Below are 6,000 nucleotides of genomic sequence, written 5' to 3'. Positions count from 1 at the left end.
TTGACATCTCTCCATCATAGTGTGTTTGTGTGTTTTATTATGCCTTTTAACTACCCATTTCCTTGAGTTTTTCTTGCCTTTCACAGCCACTGCTTTGCAGTTATTCAATAAAATCAGAAATGCCACCAGCTTCTTTTTACATTTTCTTGCTTTATGAAAGAGCTTTTTGCACACTCCACTGGACTTTAAACTACTTATGAGAAAGAAGCATCCTGAAAAGAAATGCTCTTTACTTTATGATTTTCCTGTGTTCTTTTCTTCAGCTGACTTGAACAGAAAAGTGTTTTCAGATTCCTGTATTTGCTTGAGTCTTTTAGAAATATTTCATTGTCTGATGTACTTCAATTTAAAAAAAAAAAAAAGACAACAAAAAAACCCAAACCACTGTATGCACTATGCAGTTTGTTTTTTAAATAGTGACTAAGGGCTTTACTGTGGCCAACTGTTGGGTCTTATAAAAAACAGCCCAATCAACTTTTCAACTGCCAGTGTTATATTATTTGTCATATCAATGACAATATCCTATCATATCAATATCCTACCTGAATTTAATCTACGGGGAACTTGTATAAATTTTTTAATAAAAATTTGAATTAAATGCATCAAAAATATACAATATTGAAAAATACTGTCCCTTTCATCCATTCTTTATCCTTTCCCATTCTCCAATCACAACTTGAATTTCTTCTCTCCCAAATATTTCCAAATTTACTTCAGGTTATCCTTTTCAATTTGTTTTTCGACTTGGCAACTCTACCAATTTGTATAGACTTAAATGAAATTTAATTAAATGCAAATTTTATTCTGATAGTTCTTGACGTTACGCTAAGAGCTATAGAATCTTATGTGCTCATCAATGAACACGCGTTAGACACCTATATGAATTCAACACATTAAGTGTTAAGGTAGAAAGACTCTCGTTAGTCCTTAGCCTGGTAGTACAATGTAGAATAAAATACTTATTACTTACAAATACTCAATTCTGCCTTTATTAAATGATATCGAAACCATAGGCCCCAAGTTCTAGTGGTATTTAATGAAAATCTCAGAGGTGAAATGGGACGCAAGTAGTTTTGAGGAAGTAAAGCAGGAGCTGGCCATGACCCTTTGGTTGCAACGCTAAGGGAGAGAGTGTAGAACGTGTGCGTGGCAATTACTATGACATGTAGGGGGCGCCTATACTCACCTCATCATCATGAGGTTCAATTTCTGCCGAAGTCTGTTTATTAAGAGGTACTTAGGCTTTGTCCTCTTGTAATAGACCCAGAATAACACAAATCTACTTCACATACATATGTGCTACTTGCTAGACAATACATATTGTATTTGTCACCCATCTGTATTTAGAAATTGCTTAGAAAAATGTTTTCCCTGAAATACTAATAACGCACAATATATTAACATATAGTCCCTGCAAAAATGATTCCATGATAAAATAAGCCTGGGAGATGCTGGATTAAATAGGGCTTAACCACTTTCTGTTCTCCAGAGTTTCTCAGGGTCTTTAACATCTGCAGGTGCATTGTAATGCCCCCAGAAAGGGGTATGGCATGTAGCATTCCCCGACGGCATTTGGCCACAGCACACTTTCTTCAAGGAACACCTATTAATAGGGAAATGTGGGAAGTGCTAGATTAATATAAAGAGCGAGGCAGAAAAGAAATGTTAAACGACTGTTGGGAGGACGGTGATGTTGTTAAACAGCAATAGGAAACAAGACAGAGAAGATCGCAAAGGACGTTACTTCATTTTGAACATAAGAAGCTTCCTTTTCTGTCTGGCAGAGATGAGCAGTATGTATGAAACTCAAACTCAGGAGCGAGGTCAGGCTGGGGCTATTGATTATTATTGATTCGAAAGCCTCCACCACACCGTCTCAGGACTCCAATCTTTTACAATCACTTGTGAGATGGGTCACAAAGAGCCTTTTACTAATATTGGTTAAAAATGCCAAGATTTGCAAAAGATTTACACTTTCACAGAAAATAGAGTATCATAGATTTTTCTCTATATAATGATATGAAGAAACTGGTGAGTGAATGGAGACTTTGATAATTCTCTGAAGATGGAGGCTGGACTTCCAGGGCCTCAGATTAGGAGTAAGTAGGCAGAGCTTTCCGGCAAAAGACAAAGAGAAGAGTGTGCGTTCAACTCCTGAAAGAGAGAAGGGGAGAGAAGCTATGTGCATTGGAATGTGAGGGTTGGGGTGAATGAAAAGATGCAAGAGCAGGGGGAGGAGGAAAAGATGTGAGAGCAAAGACATTTAATGGGGGTTTTCAAGTAAACTGTCATGTGCTGTGTGATATAACTCATCTTCCTGCCCCAGTAACTGAAATTAAGTTCTTCAAAAACAATATGATCTATGTGGTCTGATTTTTTTTTTTTTTTAAAGAAACCAGTGTTTTGTTTGGCAGAGAACCAAGACAGCATCTAACTGCATGAAAAAAGGACAGCCAACTTCCACGTCACCCTTTGGTGAACTTTGTTGGCTTCCTACCCAACATCTACCTGCCCTTTTCTTTCTTCCTGACAGGACCCTGCTTTGCCTCAGGTAACCACCCAGCAGGATCCAGAAGAAGCTAACCCCATTCACAGCTCGGCGGGAGATTCTGTTTGTCTAAGCCAATCATGGTAGGACCTTTGCTAGAGATTGTTTTAGGAATATGCACGGGATCCAATTCTAGCCACTAAGACTGCCTGGAGGAGACCTTTGGGAAAGGTTTCCCAGCTCCAGAGAAACACATTCAAGAAGAGACAACCATTCTTTTTCCTCTGGACATCTGCATGTCTGACCCTGAGGTCTGGAACCACTTCACCCACCATGGAGCCAATCTGAGGAGGGCAGAGGCTGAGGCCGGACATAACACCCTGGAAGCCTGGACTTCTTGTTACCTGAGATTGTAAATGTACTTACTGTTTAAACCGGTTTAAACATTTTGTTCCTGGCAGGCAAAAATATGTGAACTAATGTACACCTATAATAGATCATATGCTCACTAAACTGCATTCTGAAAAGTTTTCTTATGTCACACCATTGTTAAATTCTTTTCTGACTGTTATGCCCACCCTCTTTTATATATATATATGATATATATATATATATATATATATATTTATAACATATATATATATGGCTGGAAACCCTGGAAAGAGCCAATGTTGCAGTTGAAGTCTGAAAAAAGCCTACTGAAAATTCCCTGTTTCTGGGAGGAAGTCAGCATTTTTGTTCTATCCAGGCCCACCCATGTTATGAAGAACCATCTGCTTTACTGGAAGTCCACTAATTTAAATGTAAATGTCATCCAAAAACACCCTCACGGAAACAGCCAGAATAATGCTTGACCAAATATCTGGGCACAGTGGCCCAGTCAAAGTGACATATAAAATTAACCATCACAACTATTGTTTTATTTCCCAACTAATTTCTTTGGACCTCATTACACTCTGGGCCTATCAAAGGCTTTGTGTCATACATGTGAATACTTTCTCTTGTGAATGTCATGGTAAATAAAACAATGAAATCACAGCTATACATAAAGGTGATCATTGAACCCAAGACATTGTACAGAGAATGGGGAAAGGCCAACCCTGTGAAATACCTGGATATTAGAAGTAGGAGAAGGAAGACAACAAGCCAGCTATGGAGCAACTGAAGAAGGCAGGGCAGTGCGTGTGTGGCTCATAGAAGGCGTCTTGGGTCAAGATTGCCAATGCTGTGAGAAACTGAGGGTGTCAGAGTTGAAAAGGTAATTGTGGGAGTAGGTTTCCATGAAGCCCTTGGCCAACTCCCCATTTCTATTTTCTACACTACAAAGCCTGGGATTTGATTTGTACTCAAACTCAACAGATTTGCTATGTCCCTACTATTAGGATACAGCCTCTGCCTTTACCATCCTAATCTCAGTCACCAAGAAGTTGCCAATTTTGCCACTTTTCTACTACTCCTTCCCTTCCACCATACAATCTATAATTTCATGTTTGTTCCACTGCGCTTTAGGTAAAGGGTTATAATGCCTCCATAGATGAATGAAGTATTCCAGGTGAGAAATGCAACAAAATAACGAACTTAACCCCATCTAAAGAGGACCTCCCATAATACCCCTGATGATTGTTGCTGTATCAAAATGAGGCCTAGCTTTGCCAGATATGACAATTTGTCAAGCACACAGAAATCTACATTTTTAAGTAAAAATGTTCTAATTTAGAAAATTTGATTTGATTTTTTTTTAATTAATGAAAAAAAGAACACACTGTGAAGACTAAATAAAACTTATCTGTGGGACAAATTTAACTAAAGAATCACCATGGTGATATTGCTCCTTAGGATCTGCCCAACCAATCTCCCATTCTCCTAATAGCAGTCTGCATTCTGTCACAGCGGACTCACACCAACAGTTCTGACATAACAATGCATAAAGGCCAAAAGGAAAATACAAAACAAATGTGAATGTGTGTGTGTGTGTGTGTGTGTGTGTGTATGTATGTAGAGAGAGAGAGAAACTAATTTTATACACACACAGCAATAATGCTGCTTTGGTGTCTTGGTGTCTCAGGTGGAATTCTATTAGTTATACACGTGGACCCATCAGGAGGCAGTGTGGTCACTTCCTAAAGACATTCTGCAATGATCAAATGTGAGTTCCAGTTTTTCTTGTTTGAATGGTCTTTGATACTGGTGAGATTCAGTTACGTAAAGAAATCCAAATGAATACACAATACTTACATCTAAAAGATCTAGGTTTTAGAGTAACGTGGTAGTGTTCACTGGGTCCAGTATATTCACTTATTCACTCATAGATGGCAACTGAATACTTGGAACGAGGCAAACCCCTGCTGAAATCTTCATTTCAATGTACCATTTTACTTGACTAGTTGAAATACAATCTCTCTCATTACATTTTCCTTCTAACCGAAACAAAACTGATTTCTAAGTTGACCCCCTCGTGGCAGAACTAGCTCATTTATGCAAAATGAGATGTTAGTTATTGTGACAGTATAGAATTCCTGCTAAAATAGGTCAATAGGTACCAGGCATTCTTCAAAGGTAATGATACCCATTAAGACTTTTTCCTTACAAAAAAAAAACACCCAAAAAACAAATGGTAAGAAACTTGACATCCAGATTTACATACTTCAAACATCTGTCTACTCTAGATATGTTAACGAGTGTTAGGAGTGATTAAACTTGAATTGATAGTCTGTGGAAGGGAAGTTAATGAGTTTTAGGAATGATTAATCTTGAAATTGTAGTCTGTGGAAAGGAAGGTAATCCTAGGTGGATACATATCCACTACGATAGGTAATACAGGAAGAATTAGCATTATACACACACACACACACACACACACACACACACAGGGGGCCAAAAAAATGTGTACACATTTTAAGAAAGAAAAACTATATTAAAATTGTAATACTCAATATATACCAATAACAAAAGATGAATACAAGTCATGTTTGACTTCCGCAATTATAAGAGGTGCTCAAAGTGGTGACTATCATCGTCCAGACACTTTTTTTTTTTTTTTTTGTCCTTCATAGTATTCTTGGATGATCCTGTGGCATCCATAACTTACCCTCTTTCATTTTTGATTTTGTTTATTAGTTTCTTTTCTCCTTTTATTTTAGTGAGTCTAGCCAAGGGTTTGTCAATTTTGTTAATCTTTTCAAAGAACCAGCTCTTTGTCACATTTATTTTTCTATTGTCTTCTTGTTCTCTATTTCATTTAGTTCTGCTCTGATTTTCATTATTTCCTTTCTTCAGCTGACCTTGGGTTTCATTTGTTCTTCTTTTTCTAGTTCTTTAAGGTATAACATGAGATTATTTATCTGGGATTTTTCTTGTTTCTTGAGATAGGCCTGAAATGATATAAATTTCCTCTTAAAACTGCTTTCGCTGCATCCCCAAAATTTTGGTAGGATGTATTTTTATTATGTATTTTCACTTAGATCCAATCTGCTACTCTGTGCCTTTTTATTGGTGAGTTCAGTCCATTTACA

The sequence above is a fragment of the Rhinolophus ferrumequinum genome, chromosome 12 (genome assembly GCF_004115265.2).
Source record: "Rhinolophus ferrumequinum isolate MPI-CBG mRhiFer1 chromosome 12, mRhiFer1_v1.p, whole genome shotgun sequence".
NCBI classification, from domain to species: domain Eukaryota; kingdom Metazoa; phylum Chordata; class Mammalia; order Chiroptera; family Rhinolophidae; genus Rhinolophus; species Rhinolophus ferrumequinum.
This window is presented reverse-complemented; position numbering follows the sequence as displayed.